Here is a 17,018-nt window from a genome sequence, read left to right on the forward strand (position 1 = left end):
AGGTATATCCTTCTGTAATGTCACTGCCTGTGGCTGTGTCGTGGTTTCTCTGCTGCTGTGTGCATGACGTCACTCCCTGCTCCTTGTGTTGCACTGGCAATTCAGGCTGAGTGGTTAGACCTGCGGAAGCTCTAATTACTGGAGCTGCTACACATGGGAGTAGCACTAAAAAACGCCAGATTCTCAAAAGCCATCCGTATGAGTAGACCTTCCAGCGTTCCTTGAGTGCCTTCCTGTGTATGACTCAGATTACTCTGTCTGTTTGTCTTGCCGCCGTCAGACTCTCTCATTGGCCTTCTGATTCTGGACATTGAACACTTGCAAGTATTCTGACAAAGCCTCTCTGCCTAATCTATTTGCTACCTCTCCCACTGTTTGTTTTTTGTGGATCAAGACCTTGGACCGTTCCTGGACAAAGACCCCCTGATTCTCCCTCTGGTACATCCGCCTGCCTCTGCTCTTCTCTGTATGACCCTGGACTATTTTCTGCATAACCCACTTGCTGCTAAAGTGCTCAGTAACTGTCCCTGGCTCGTAGTTTATCCTTCCAAGATAAATCCAGCAAGTTGCTTGGATCTGTAAAGCGGTGCATAAATGTTCCAAAAGGGGGTGCTGTTTTCTGCAATTCCTGGCACTACCGCAATTCTGACATGTTTGTCCTGCTGGGGACACCGTAGTGCAGGGGATTTTTTGTGCGCGAACGCTGTATTCCTTACAGTGTGTTTACTGCCTGTAAGGTAAGCAGCAGCTCTGCTAGCCCGGTGTAAAATATATTTTACATTAATATGGAGCTATTTCTATTTGGTCAGTTTGCCAGTTAAATACAAATTGCATTTTGTATTTGTGATGTTTGAATATTTTGTAAAAAAGAAAATGTTTGAATGCTGACAGTGTGTTTACTGCCTGTAAGGTGGACGAAATAAACGCGCCAAGGTCTCCCCACAACTAAGAGCCCTGTGTCCAGTTCCTCTTCTGCACGGAACACATCCCACCTTCACCCAAAAGAAAACACAACGCAGAGTCCATAGGGTGTCTTCTACCAGCTGCAGGTTTAAAGAGGGAAAGCCTGGGTTACATCTTGGTGCCGTGACCCGGATTGTGGTTCTTGGAGACCAACAGGTTGTAAGGGATTTATTTTTTTTTTGTTTGAAAAAAAAAAAAAAAAAAAAAAAGAGAATTTATTTTGGTTGACTGTGCCAGAATCACATTTCCAGTGTATTCTTTAAAGCTTTGAGTAAAATGTGGTGTTAATCTGTTCTATGATAGTGATGTGAGAAAAAAAAAAAAAAAAAAAAAACCCTTTCCAGCCAGCCATTGAAAGGGGTCGTGGTGACTCAGTATTGAATATTAATACCTGTTGTTGGAACACTTTCATTTTCTTACACTCTTTTAAATGTATAAGATGTGCTGAGCAGTGTGTTGAATTCTTTTGCTGTTATTTGGTACAAAGAACACTACAGTGAACTTTTACAAACATAGACACAAGATCTGTTGTGCCCATAATTATACCTAGGAGTAAAAGAAAGAAAAGACAAATATGTGGCATAATTACTCAGTTGAGCCTCTGAGCCCAGGATCTCTCGCAGGACCCCAGCAAAATAACATCAGTGCCATTCCAGGTCACACACAACCGCAGCCATGGGCATGTGAAGGGCAGATTACTCCTTCTCCTCCTCCTTTGTCTTTCTATAGTGACCAGTACCCTGGCCCTCCACAACCGTCTCCTCTTCCTCCTCCTACTGCCCCAGCCGCACCATCCCACCCTGGTCATCAAAGCTATTCCATGGCATTCCAAAATGCATCTCAGTTAGCACAGCAGCCCAGCACACAACTTCCAGGGGCTGATAATCAGACAGGGCAGCTTTTGGGACACAGCATCCACACCTACCCAGACCACCTACATTCCACCCCGCACTCCCAGACTATCCAGGTAGGCCTTCAAATACCACCAATGGCAAGCTATTCAGCTGCTCCGCTTCCCCCAGTAACGGGCAGCCGTTACCCAATTACTCAGACCCATGCACCAAATTTCAGGGCCTCATCAGCTGTGAATGTCAGTAATCCTGGTGCTGCTGCACAGTCCATTGCGGGCTCCCAGCCTAGACCCACATTCCAGCTCTCTCAATCTGTTGCACCTATTTATCAGGGTCGCACTCAGGGGGAAGCACAAACACAAAATATACCCGCTGCAAACACCGGGGCCCCCAATCCGGCTTTAATTAGTTCCGAGTTTGCCTCATATGGAGCCCCCAACCACGTTGGGCCTGAACAGGCCGTTGCACCACAGCACATGCAGCCGCACGCATTGGAGTTGAACACATATGACCGCTCAGGAGCTGCCTCATACATTCCTCGACCCCCACCTGCTGCCATGGCCTCGTATGCATACCAACCTGACCCTCAGTTAGATGACTCTGGGAGGACTACCATCGGTCCACGCCTCCCCCAAGCAATATATGGTGGTTTCCTGCAGACTCACCAAGTAAAGAATGTGCAAGTCTTTACTGGTAATGCAGACAGTAAGATGCTGGTGGAAGACTGGATCCGTGATATGCAATACCTGTTGGATGCCATTGACCTCCCCGCACATCTTCGCTTCTCCACAGTGGTTCGACACCTCAGTGGAGAGGCCAGGAAACTGGTTCTCAACCTCCCCCCCAGTGACCAGACCCCCGAGAAGGCATTTAACGAACTGAGGGCAGAATACAGTGATACTCAGGGCTTGTTAGATCCTTTAGCTGACTTTTATGAGCGGAGCCAGAGGTCATGTGAGTCAGCCTGCTCGTATGCCATAGCGCTGGAGGCAACCTTGCGAGCTGTGGAAGAAAACCAGAGGGGTGGTAGGCCCTTTCCAGATCGAGATAGTAAACTGACTCGCCAGTTTCTGAGAGGGCTGATAGATGAACAGGTATATGCACGAATAGCTCCAATGAAGCCCATGTTACTGAGTTTTAGAGAACTGCAGACTGAGTTGCGAAATATGGCAAGAGAAACAAACAAGTTTCAGCCACAAAATAAAATAAAGAAGACATTTACTCAGGTGCAGATGACCTCAGAAAGCTCAGCTGGGAATGTGGAAGGAAAACGATGCACTTCCGAGCTCTCTGAACTGACGGAGATTGTCAGAAAATTAGCTCTTAACCAAGAAGAGCAAATGGCCAAGCTGTCCAAACTGGAAGTGAGTATAAAATCCTCTAAATTACTCCCTAACACGTCTCCTTCATCAGCACGTTCCACAAGCCACAGTTCAAGTGTTACCTGTCATCGCTGTGGAAATCGAGGACACATAGCTAGATTCTGTCGAGCAGTACTTCCTGACTCCACCTCCACTGGGACTCTCCTCGCTCAGTGGGAAACCTCGGCAGAGGAAACCAGCATGCACCCAGCTCAGGGTTTAAACGCTTAAAGCCCATGGTAGCAGGGGCAACCATGGGCGAGCAGGAAGCCCCACACCCAGATGATAAAGGCAATGCTAAGAGAGCAGAGGGAACCCCTCTGGTGGGCCCAAGAAATGAGGGAGAAGTGGAGATAAATAGCATTAAATGCAGGGCTCTGATTGACTCTGGATCTCAAATCACAAGCATCACCCGTAGCTTCTGGCACAACCACCCAGACCTTCAAAAACAGAATCTGCAGCCATCAAAAATAACTATAGAAGGTGCTGCTGCTCAAAATGTGCCTTATTATGGTGTCTTGCAGATCAAACTTAAGGTCTTTGGAGAGGACTTTATGACTGTCCCCACATTTGTTGTCCCCGATTCTGAATATCGCTCCTCAGTGCCTCTGCTCATCGGAACCAATGTCATCCGTGCATCTAAAAGTCGCCTACAAGAAGTTTACGGTGTTGAGTTCCTCCACAGGATAAAAGAAAGCCATCCAGAATGGCATTCTGCTGTGATGGAGGTTGAAAACACAGAAGAAGATCAGATGCACGGCATGGTTGGCCCCGCTGTCTTCACTGGTCGGGCTATCTGTATCCCTAGCGGTAAAGAGGTGGATGTGAAATGTAAGATTAAGGCGGGCCCTCAGAAAAAAATCTATACAGCACTGATTGAAAGCCCTTCTTCCCCCCACCTCCCCCAAGACCTACTTGTGGCTAAAGTTCTCACAGATGTAAAGAGGGGATATGCTCCAGTCAGAGTCATGAATATGTCCCAGAAGAACATCACTATTAAGCCCAACACTCAGCTTGCCACAGCTTTCTTGGTGGACAAAGTGGTTGACTCCTCTGACACAAAAGGAGGCAAACATCAAAGTGAAATGAGAGAAGAGCCGTGTCTGAGCCTGGGTCAAGTGGTGGCTGGTTTTGAGGTGGACCTGGTTGGAGCAGCAGTGGAAAATGAAGACCAGCGTGCTCTCCTCAGGAAATTGGTGGAGAAAAATGGGGATGTCTTCTCCCAGAATTCTATGGATTATGGCCATACAAAGACTGTGCAGCATGAGATCCCTCTTGTAGACTCAAAGCCATTTCGACTTCCATATCGTAAGATTCCCCCTTCTCAGTGGCAAGAGGTGAGGAACCTACTGACAGAGATGGAAGCTGCAGGAGTTATCCGGCAGAGTAAAAGCCCATATGCATCACCAGTTGTGATTGTTACAAAAAAAGATGGGTCGATAAGGCTTTGTATTGATTACAGAAAACTGAATTCCTGCAGCACACGCGATGCATTTCCTCTGCCACGAATTGAAGAAGCATTGGAGGCACTGGGGCAAGCTAAATACTTCTCCACACTGGATCTTACATCAGGGTACTGGCAAGTGGAAGTGGCAGAGCATGATAAACACAAAACTGCATTCAGCACGCCCATGGGGCTTTTTGAGGCCAACAGAATGCCATTCGGGCTCCAGAATGCCCCGTCAACGTTTCAGAGGCTCATGACGTGCTGTTTTGGGGATCTGAATTTCACTCACCTGCTCATTTATCTTGATGACCTCATAATATTTTCCAAAACATTTGAGGAGCATCTGGAACGCCTCCAGCTGGTTTTTGATCGACTGAAAGAACATGGTTTGAAGTTAAAACCCTCAAAGTGTCAGTTGGTGAAGAAAGAGGTACAGTATCTGGGCCACATTGTGTCTGTGGAGGGAATCAAGACAGATCCAGAGAAGATCAGCAAGGTTAAGAACTGGAAAACACCCACTAATCGTAAAGAGGTCCTGCAATTTTTGGGATTTGCAGGGTACTACAGACGCTATGTGAAAGGTTACTCCACGCTGGCTGCTCCCTTGTACCGTCTCACCTCTGGCGATCCCAGAAAGAAAAAGAGAAAGACCCATAAACACACTGATTCTGAGCAACCATATCTGTGGACTGATGAGTGTGAAGAGGCATTTCAGCATTTAAAGGATAGACTGGTGACAGCGCCAATACTAGGCTATCCAGACTACAACCTACCTTTCGTGCTGCAGACTGATGCTTCTGGGGAGGGACTGGGTGCTGTGTTGGCTCAAGTTCAGAATGGGGTTGAGAGGGTCATAGCTTATGCCAGCAGAGGCTTAAGCCCACCTGAAACCAGATATCCAGCTCACAAGCTGGAATTTCTGGCCCTAAAGTGGGCTGTCACAGACAAGTTCTACGACCATCTATATGGACGTTGTTTCTCTGTCTTGACTGATAATAACCCCCTCAAATATGTTATGACGACAGCCAAACTTGACGCCACGGGGCAGAGATGGGTGTCCCAGCTATCGTCTTTTGAGTTTGACATCCAATACAGAAGGGGACAGAACAATGCAAATGCTGATGCTCTTTCACGCATGTCCAACCAAGAAGTCACACAGACCTTACAGTCATGCCCTCATCATGTCAGGGTCACTGAATCAAAGCCTCCAGGGCCCCAGCATACATTCGACAACACTGCAGTTTCAAAGGTGCCAGATAGCTGTGTTATTCCAACAGTGAATCAGCTGTATTTGGATGTGGGAACGGATGCACTTCCAGCAATGACAATTCAAGAAATCCGTGCAGAACAGAAAGACGATTCCATTATTGGCCAAGTTCTGTATTTCAAAAATAATAACAAAAAACCGCCTCGAAGCGTGAGGATCGGCATGGGAAGACATGGGAGCCTTCTCATAAAAGAGTGGAGGAGGTTGGTGGTCAGAAATGGCATCCTATACAGATGCATCACAGATGGGCAAAGAGGACACATTGAGCAGCTCATTTTGCCAGAGAAGCTGCGGGTGGTGGCTAAAACTGCTCTGCATGATGATTCAGGTCATTTAGGCTTTGAGAGAACTCTACAGCTGATAAGAGAGCGATTCTACTGGCCAAATATGTCCCATGAAGTCAAATCATGGTGTGAGCAGTGTGAAAGATGTTGTCTTAGAAAGACCCCCACAAGCAGTATTGGAGCCCCTCTGGTCAGCATCCACAGCAATGCCCCCATGGAGCTTGTGTGTGTAGACTTTCTCTGCCTGGAAAAGTCAAAGGGGGGAATTGAAAACGTACTCGTTGTAACCGACCACTTTTCTCGTTATGCTCAAGCCTATCCCACCAAAGACCAAAAAGCACGCACTGTAGCCAAGGTTCTGTGGAAGAATTTCTTCTGCCGGTTCGGTTTTCCAGCAAAGCTCCATGCAGATCAAGGACGCAATTTTGAGAGTGCAATTGTAAAAGAACTATGCAAGATCACTGGCATCACTAAGACTCACACCACTCCATATCACCCACAGGGCAATGGGACCACTGAAAGGTTCAACCGGACCCTAATGAATATGCTGGGAACTCTGCCACCTCACCTAAAGCCCAGGTGGCATGAATATGTGGATGCCATGACCCATGCTTACAACTGCACAAAACATGACTCAACTGGATACACTCCATACTATTTAATGTTTGGGAGACATCCCAGACTTCCAGTGGATCTGGTGTTTGGGACCTCAACCTCAAGTAACCAAGCGGGCTACAGTGACTATGTGCAGACACTCCATGACTGCCTGCTGGAGGCTTATGCACAGGCTAATCACAGTTCTAGGATTGCCAAGGAACAACAAAAGAAGTACTATGATCAAAAAGCAAATGATCAAGTGTTCAGCCCAGGGGACCGGGTGCTGGTCAAAATATGTCATGTGGAAGGACGACAGAAGCTCGGAGACAAGTGGGAGCCATGTCCATATATTGTGGTGAAGAAACAGCCTGAAATACCAGTGTATGTGGTACAACCGGAGGATGGTGGCCCAGAAAGAGTGGTTCACAGAAACCTTCTTACCCAGTGCATGTTTATCCCGGTAGAGGAGGAGGACAAACCTACAGCTGAGGAGGAGGAATCAGATTTAGGTCTGAATGAGACGAGGTTAGAAACAGACCTGCAACAGAATGCAGAGGCAGTCAGCATGGAGGAAACTGGACCATCTCTGCAGCTTGGAGAAATGAACCAAAACGACAAACAAGCCAGCCAAGAGGAAGGGGATAAGGCAGGAGAAAATGCATCCCATGGCATTTCAGATTCACTGCAGAGCAGTGGGATTCCAAGAAAAAACCCACCCAGGGCCAGACGTCCTCCCAAAAAGTTGTCGTATGAAGAAAGGGTCACAAAAACAGAAGAGGAGCAGCAGAAGATAGAAAGAGGATGGAAGCTGTGGCAGAGGGAAAAGGCAAAGAGAGCTCAAAGACACACATAAACACTCAAAGACACACAACCATACATATCATACAAGATAAATCTGAGCGGTACATTTTATTGTTGATGAAAAGCCTGTTTAGGGCTCTTTCAGTTAATTCTTTTCATGTTCTGTTTTGTTTGATGGCAGAGACGCCATCAAATAAAGAAGGGGTAGATGTAAAGCGGTGCATAAATGTTCCAAAAGGGGGTGCTGTTTTCTGCAATTCCTGGCACTACCGCAATTCTGACATGTTTGTCCTGCTGGGGACACCGTAGTGCAGGGGATTTTTTGTGCGCGAACGCTGTATTCCTTACAGTGTGTTTACTGCCTGTAAGGTAAGCAGCAGCTCTGCTAGCCCGGTGTAAAATATATTTTACATTAATATGGAGCTATTTCTATTTGGTCAGTTTGCCAGTTAAATACAAATTGCATTTTGTATTTGTGATGTTTGAATATTTTGTAAAAAAGAAAATGTTTGAATGCTGACAGTGTGTTTACTGCCTGTAAGGTGGACGAAATAAACGCGCCAAGGTCTCCCCACAACTAAGAGCCCTGTGTCCAGTTCCTCTTCTGCACGGAACACATCCCACCTTCACCCAAAAGAAAACACAACGCAGAGTCCATAGGGTGTCTTCTACCAGCTGCAGGTTTAAAGAGGGAAAGCCTGGGTTACAGATCTACTACTTGGTTTAAGTGAAAAATTAGTGGCTTTAATTCAGTGTGCACAACTATACACTGTATGTTCTGCAGCCATTAACCTGTTATTTTCCCTTCCAGTGGTTCTTGAGTATGTACCAGCCAGTTTCCAGCCTATGTACACCTATAGCTTTATTAAAACTCTTAAACTGCTGCATGTGTCTTGGCTGAATTATCGGGTCCAAATCTTGGTTCATTAAACCTTCACTATAATGTGAACGAGAAGTTCATCCAGCTCTTGTTTTCTGGTGGCTGGTAAAAAGTGAATAAATATGGTGTATGTTACCTGTTTGCTTGCTATTTATTTGTATAGTATACAAAAGTCAATTTAGAAAAATGGCAGTTTTGTGTCTATAATGTAGTGTAGCTCCAGTTACCGTATTCTCATGCAAGGCAGAGTGTGAATGAGGTGTTGTTATTCTACCCCAATTCCTTGCAACACAATAAAAACCTCACCTATACATAGTTAAGAAACATTGAAAAAAAAGTTATTCATAAGCAAATCTAGCGAATCTTAAATATGTTAGATTTATCTTACCTTATTGGGAGAGATCAAGTCAAAATGTTCCCACATAGGTGAAATCCTCCTCTTCCTAGCTGGCTCTACTCTTCTCACTTTCTTCTCAATCTCCATCTTGCTATCTTTCCTTCTCTCAACTAAACTCTCTAAACTATCAAAACTCTATCCAAAACCTGGCAGCAACTCTCCAGCAAACACCCACATTTTGACTGAATATTGAGGTATTCAAATGCCTGTCAAAACTCTGGAAAGTTTAACCACATTCACGAAGCAGTCACATGGTTTCGCTGGGTAGCGAGGCTTTGGAAGTCATAATTTTCGGCTCCTCCCCTAAATGAAGGAAGCCTCGGTATGCGCTTTACAGAAATTTCGCCTTACTCGACACATGTTTCAAAGCCTCAGCTCATCTCATAACATCACCATTAATTTGATTCTATTATCGTCATGATCCTGAGGTGTTTGAGTTTTTTGGGTTTCTTTCATGTGTCTGTTGTCACTCCTACTATTCAGTAGCCTGACCAGCCAAACTGACTTATGCTTTAAACACAATATATCCGTCTATCCAGCTGGCAGGATGTATATATACTTGTTTAAAAAAAATCATGCAGTATCATGTCACTGCTATCCTGTTTATTTGTGTTTTTCTCATATTTAACCGACTACAGCCTTCTATAGCCATAAAATTGAAAATAAATCCAGGGGACAGATGTAAAATTCTGGTCATAAGAAGAGAAATTGACAATCTTGGGATGACATTTCAATGCTTTATTAGTTCCCCTAAAGTGGTCAAATAACTATCAAATTAATTATTCAGAAAGTATGGTCTTCTGTCAGGTCAAGAGGGCATCATCCCGGAGTTAGTGAATCTGCATGGTACAGGTGCAGGAGATAAAACCATATTATTACTGGAGCAGTGCTACGACTATTGTGTAGCACTTGGATACATTTTGTAGCTGTAGAACATATGTTATGGTGCATATATTTATTTGACAATTGCAACAGTGATGCCCAGGAATATTACAACATGTCAGAAAATTATGTCACAGCCTGGCTTAGCTGGAGCTCAAATTTTGTCTGCTACCACGTAGAGAAGGGTGAAGGCGGATTTTTGTATTTATAAAAAAAGCCAGAAATTTCTCTGTGGTATTGAAATGTCATACAGTGTAATGAGGTATAGAAGAAAGGAGATGAATAAAGCAGACAATCTTTTCTAGCTGTTTCAATTAATTGACACATGATGAAAAGTGTTTTTTTGTTCTCTCAAAGAAGGGTTTATGCTGGCTCTAACATTTACTATGTGTGTGCCTTCCTTCATGTTTATTTTGGTCATTTGGATTTGAGTGCCTAGTTGGATTTATGATGCTCTATGGAGCAAATCTGGTCCATCCGTGACTGATTTCCACCGTCATTGCTGGTTGGACCCAGTTTTCTCCCGCAGTCCATCTGCCCCTCTTAGCCTCTCCAGAAGCTATCATAATTCCACCAATCCCACAGCCTCCCCCTACATTTTCTGTGGCTACTCCGCTCTCAAGTTTAGAGCTGGACACTAGGCCAGAGTGTTATTTCCCCAAATGACCATTTTTGAGAAAGCTGATTCCTGTCATTGTACCCTTTTCCCCAACTACTGCTCTTGCAGGTAATTAAAGCACTAGACTTCTAGGGTTAAGGGGCTCTGTAGCTTCTTGTATACTTAAATAAAGCCTGCAGGTTTTTTTTTTTTGGTTTTGTTAGTGTAATCGGTCTCTTTATTGATATTTGTACAATTACACAAAATTTGGCTATTTAATACAATTGGTTATTCATGCCTGACTGTTCTTGTGTTCCCAATTGTCCTTTGTATGGGGGATTTGATTCTCCAGCTATGTCCCGCTTTCTTCTTTTTTCCAATTAAATTCTATGTTTGCCATTTCCTCTTCCTTTTTTCATTTGTCCCTCAGAAAGGAAGTGAATTTTACAATCTACTGCAATCCTTTTGTTACTATTGTCTAAATGTTAATTTTTCTTCTCTCTATTAATTATAAGCCCTGGAAGATTGGCTCTTGAGTCGTTATTGCATCATTATTGCACTTGATGGTGCCTATTGCTTAACTTTGGTTATTACCACTATGTGCGATACTTGGTAACTTGGAATACTGTTTCATATAGATTGGGCTGGAGATCTGTTGGCACATGCTATGTGCTAATGTTAACATATTTTGAACTATACGGGGTAACCAGAGCTCTGATATATGATGGAGCTTAATTATTAAGGCCTTTATAAGTGAGAAAGAGAATTTTAAATTCTGCTCCACAGGTGGCTCTAGTTGTCTGGAGGGAGTGGCCCACACCTGCGGCTCGTTGGGAGCGGCTTCCACTGGATACTTAAGGAGAGCTCAGACAGATGGAAGACGCCAGAGCCTTAACCCAGTCCAGGTACGCCGTGGCCTCTGACCTGATGTTGAAACCTGTGCCTTTGAGTCTTTTTTCGTATCCCGATTTTTGACTAATATTGAGTCTCCTGTTTTTTCGTAGTTTTGTACTTGGATTTACTCACCCGCCTTGACGTCTTGCTCGAAGAACCAGCACCCTAAGAATCCCCGACGCTCAGATGTTGCTCTGGCATTCCCCTTTGACTCCCTTGGTTTTACCAAGCCGGGCCTGAGTGATCCCATCTCCTCTGTGGCAGATAAAGACATATACAGAAAAAGATGCATTGATCAGTGAAAATGAGTCTCAAAGGCCCCCTATTTTCACTGTGGTCCTGGGATCAGTTTACCTTTCAACATTCCTCCATTCTCCTCCCAGAACTGTGGAGACAGAGGCACTGCTCCTCTGTCTGGTTCAGTTTTCACCACCTTTTTTCTCCATTTTATGAGATACAACCGCTTTACAAGCAGGCAATCACAGTAAAATGCTGAAAGGTGAGTGCACATTAATATCAAGAAGATTAAGCAGTAAAATGACCAGTATGGCGAGCAAACATAGCAATAAACCAAATCAAAAATAATGATGATGTAAATAAGGTACATTCAAACATTTTGATATTGCGTGACAAATAATGCACGTCGTAAGGCTCCCCTCTTTCTTACCATTAGAAAAAAAACTACAATTGCAGCAATACTGTTTCGTGGTGCTGTTGTGTAAATAGCTTTGTTTTAGCTATAGTATACTATCCTGTCTTTGTAGTTACTCTGTCTGTACATTTCCTCACTGTTATTTTGGAACTACAGGAGATGACTACTCTGGTGGGCTGATCAACAGCATCATCTATGTAGGTGTAGAACATCACAAATATCCTTGTCTGTCTGCCCTGTGGGGAAATCACAGATTCTAAGCGCTTTCTAGCTAAAGCATTGAGACCGCCATAGCTGGAAACATGACAGTTGAAAGAAGTTGTTAAAGAGGCACTAACCTGTCTGTCTAAGCAGTGAAGCTGAAGAGTATCTGAAATAACCAAATGATAATGAGAGCAGATTTTTGATATTCTCCTGGTGGTCTGACTATTCTCCATCACTTATTCATCAAACATACCTGACCACTGATCCTTAAGACTTTCATTTCCGTTTTCTCGTCTGACTTTCATGGTGAGATTTTCTAATGGAAATCAGTGTGATAATTTTCTAGCCTGGAATTATCACTCAGATATTGCCTCTCCAACACCCGCTGTGCACATTAATGATCAGCGCCAAATAAAGCTTCACATTCAAATAGCTGCTTCTGCAAAGGGTAGAGATCTATTTTAGTGCACCAGTAGCCACATTTTTTACATAATGAGTTAAATATAGAGTGACACTGCAAACTTATGCGAGCCACAATTGTCAATTATAACAAAACCTATTCCTTCTTCTATTGACTATTAACCTAATCTGGAGGGTAACACAGAGCCTTTGATATAATTTGAAAGCAGTTAAGCATGGAAGGAAATCATGATTCTTGTTTAAATAAGTCAGGCTTTTGGCAACCTTAGCTTGGCAAACAAATGTTAAAAAAACTACTCAAAGCTTTAAAGTTTGCTATAGCACAGACACTTTGACCTGCAATTTTAGCAAAGTTTTAAGATTTGTCACCAAAGCCAGACAAGGTGAATAAGGCACCTTGCTTTAAAATACCTTTTATTCAGAAATATTGATTTTGCGTTTAAATTTAAGCAGTGGATTATCATAAAATCAATTCCTTTAAAATCTCTTTCCAAACCAAATGTTCTTTTGCTGAATGCATTTAAAGGGGATATATCAAGATTTTAAATCCTTTCTTTTCACATTTAAATCATTAAGTTGCGGCCTATATAAAATGGAACTGCAATGCATTGGTCTGAATTCCTGATTATTGTTGCCCCACAGCCCTTCTTTTACCCCTCTCCTGGAGTGTTTCCTGAGAGCAACTCGTTTTGGTGATTTCTCTCTAAATGCAAAATGCTCTCCTCCAGGTTCAGCCATTTAGTACGCTGGGGGACAGTGTAATGAATTGTGTGGGTTAATAACCAACAACCAAATATTTCTTTCACTTAAAGTTGGACTACAAAATGGTGGGACGAAAGAAAGATGGCGGGTTTGCATTGTTGTTAATCCAGAAGTCCATGTCTTAGTTCAGCACCTCTGCAGCAAAACTGTGACGTTACTGTTCATAAAACGTAATAGAGAAAACTGGATGGACAAACTGAATATAAAGATATCTACATAGTACCTGGAGAGACTAAATTTAACTTTTCTGTACTCCCAGAGACTCAAAGTACACAAAGTAGAGCTAAAACAAAGAAGTGGATTTTGCATATGTCCCCTTAAGACTTGACAAGATGGGAAACAAAAATTATGCATGGTGGTAATAAGATTTAATGCATTACAACCAATACATGTTCAACTACAGATCTCTTGCAAAACTCTTTAAAACCTCTGAAAGTTTTCACAGTATGTCACAATTACAAATGTATTTTGTCTAATAAGCGTGAAGTGGAAGGAAGATAAACCATGGCTCACAATTCATGGTTTATTGTTGTACATTTTTTCAGCCCGATATTATGTTAAATATATTTGCTGTCATAAAAAAATCTCAAAAGTGTGATATGTATTTGTATTCAGTCTCTCTGAGTTCTGGACTTGTAAAACCACCTTTCACTGTGATTTCATCTGCAAGTCTTTGTGAGATATGTCTCGTAGGATAATGACACAGCAAAATACCTGGTTATATTCAGCCTATTATAGTGTTTTTTTTTTATCAGAGTGAGTCAGATCTTAAAAAATATTCTACTGGATTTATTCACAAATAAAATACATATAAAAATATCTATTCTTACTTCAGCTCTTTTCCCCTTCTCTTAGTTGGAGGAATAGTCAGCCTTGGCTTTAACAGTTGTTCTGTATAACCAGGGTTGTAAGGCTAAGGTTAGAATGCTGTTAGTCTGAACATGCCTCTCTTTGATTCTCTTTGGAATCAGATGGTAACTATGCAACTACTCTTGCTGAACTAACTAGATTGGGTCCTTAGCACATGTGCAAGAATATAGAACAAAACGTGGTGGATGTTTGAAAATTAGAAGGTGTCATACCTCTTGGACTGTAGTGTTTTTGTTGGTTGATAAGATCTTTTTGGGATATTTTTTTTCTGCCAATCAATGGCTATTATAAAACAATGCAGTTTTTTGTTCTGAGACACTTAGTTCTTCATAGCATTCAGTTCCTTGTGTATTAGTTTACAGTCTTATTGTGGTGTTAGTCTTTAGCTTTTGGTTTAGTTGGATCCTTTTGTGTTTTCTGTTAAATCTGTTCTGCTTTTATTAGTAGCTTTTACTCTGCTTCAGAGTGCATTCCCCCCACAGGATCACTTCATTGGGTTATTTCAATCCATCGTCATCACAGGCCCTTGACACCAGGTGTGTTAAAATGCCTTTACATTTGGAACTAGTCCTTTTCCTTTACTCCTCGATGTACCCTTTTTTGTCTTTTCATAGTTCCTGGTTCGCCCAATTATTTTTCTCTCCATGTCTATACTTTGGATTTTGGTTATTTATTATGTACCTTATTGGCAATACCCAGCCTGACTGATTTTTCCGCCTGCTCCACTTGCCCTACCATCACCTATAGCGCCTTTGCCAGCATCTCATAGCCATCAGTTTACTCCTGATCTTTGCCTCAGGCCCCAGCCCCAGCCACAGCCTTCAGTATTTCCTTCCACTGCAGACCCACATCCTTTAGCTTCCCCTTCACTTTTAGCAGTCCCAGAGTTACCTGCTGAGTTGTCAAAGTTTCAGCAGAACCACCTAAGCCCAAGGTCCCACCTCATTGCCATGGTCTCTTGCCACAAAATTTCCTTTGTGTGCTCCCTGCCCCTAAGCACCATACAGGAAAAGCACCAGTGCGGCCAAAGCAGCATTTAACAGCGACCCTTTTAGTGCTGCCTCCAGAGACAACTTTTGTGCTGCTTCAAAAGATAGCCACATCACAATTTGTTGCTGTACCTATTACTCTTTACTCCACTGCACCGTCAGCATAACCATTATCCACATCTGTCACGTTTAGGGTTAAAGGACGACCCGAGTGCAGAGTCTGATGATGGTGAGAAGCCTTAATGACAAATAAGAAGCTTACAGATTGCCTTAGCACAGGGACTGAATACAACAGGTACTGGAGGAACAGGGTGGCAGGAGGCATAAATCCAAAGAGGAAAACAGAGGAACCAGCAGAGAGAACCAAGGATGATACAGTACAGAAGCAGGGTGGAGAAATGTGGCAGGTGAAAATAATCAAGGGGAAGTGAAGAGCAGCTAAGACTAACGGGTGCTGAGAGCTGAGGGAGAGGGAGAGCACTTAGCAGGGGCAGACAGGGAGGAACACGGGGATACAAATCTAACTGAAAGTAATACAAAATGAACATAGTATGACTAAGAACAGAATCCACAAAAGTAAGAACTAATATAAAGAAACACTAAAGAAATCACAATCTAGTAAACTTACCAAACCAGTCAGAATACATAGATGAAAGAAAATCAAAACACAAACACATGGAGATCAACCTCCTTTTGTGTCCACCATTATCTCTGTCTTACACATCCTCTTCTGCGCAGTTTCCAGCATCATCTGTTGCATTTCCTCAGTTGTTGCTCAGAGATTTTTCCCCTCCATTGCCTCAGTTTTTGCAAGTTTTAGATTTATGTTGTTTATTAAATACCTTTTGACACTACTCTGCCTCACTGCTTTTGGGTCTCACAACAAATTATGACAAATTATGAATGAAAGTTATGGTGAGTAAAACTTATTTCCGAATCAAATTTTAACCTAGGGGAAGAATTTAGGTCAGGGTTTCCCAAAGTGGGAGGCACGAGACACCAAGAGTGTGTGTGTGTGTGTGTGTGTGTGTGTGTGTGTGTGTGTGTGTGTGTGTGTGTGTGTGTGTGTGTGTGTGTGTGTGTGTGTGTGTGTGTGTGTGTAAGATATTGCAATTATGCAAATAGTTAAGGTTTATACAGCTACATCCCCCCCTACATTGTAATAGTTCATTTTGTGTAATTTTGTGTGAAAGTGTGATATATCAAACTTTAATCACAATTTAAATACATTTCTGAGCCTTTTTTCTTGCAGATTTCAGACTTTGCATTGTCAGAATACCCTAGTTTACCTAGCATATTTATGTCTTTAAACATGGAAAAATCTAATGTTCTTTCCCTGGATATTTATAACTTTTCGACATCAGAGAGCATCCAAGTATTTTTTTTTTCAAAGATTCATAGATTCTTTACTGTCAACATGTGTTACCGTGGTGACATTTCTTTTTGGCCACTCCGGCTAAGAGTACACACAAGAGACAAACAAACAAACATGCGATGAACAAGGGTTACAGTGTTTTTTCCCCCCCATTATAGCATTCAAAAGAAAAAAAGAAAATTAAAAAGATGAAAATTTAAACATTTATTTAGTTGTCCTTCATGAGTCACAGATAACAAATAATGAGGTAACGAGGTGCTTTTGTGCAATGATTTGAGGCTCCATTTACAGAGATGTGGATTTAAATATTCTGAGATAACAGATATTCTGAGATATTTTCTCATAAATATGTGAAATTACTCTCAAATTTCGGAGTTTCTTTGTGGAAATGTACTCCTCTGTCGTAAATAATTTATTATTTTATTTATTTTATCCACAATGGCCCTGATCCAGCAGGACAAAAGACGGGGTAATCCCCTCCATCCCAGTTTCCAGTCTTGTGCAACCTCTAACATGTTTTCTTC

General features: G+C 42.6%; 1 long non-coding RNA gene across 1 annotated transcript; it reads left to right on the plus strand.

The window, feature by feature from the left end:
* The first annotated feature begins 7,881 nt into the window (after nucleotides 1-7,881).
* Nucleotides 7,882-8,207, plus strand: LOC118565337. The gene is made up of 2 exons (XR_004932317.1): nucleotides 7,882-7,940; nucleotides 8,114-8,207. It is a non-coding gene; the product is annotated as an uncharacterized LOC118565337 (long non-coding RNA).
* The last annotated feature ends 8,811 nt before the right edge of the window (nucleotides 8,208-17,018 follow it).

This window comes from Fundulus heteroclitus, chromosome 13 (assembly GCF_011125445.2).
Source record: "Fundulus heteroclitus isolate FHET01 chromosome 13, MU-UCD_Fhet_4.1, whole genome shotgun sequence".
Taxonomy (NCBI): Eukaryota; Metazoa; Chordata; class Actinopteri; order Cyprinodontiformes; family Fundulidae; genus Fundulus; species Fundulus heteroclitus.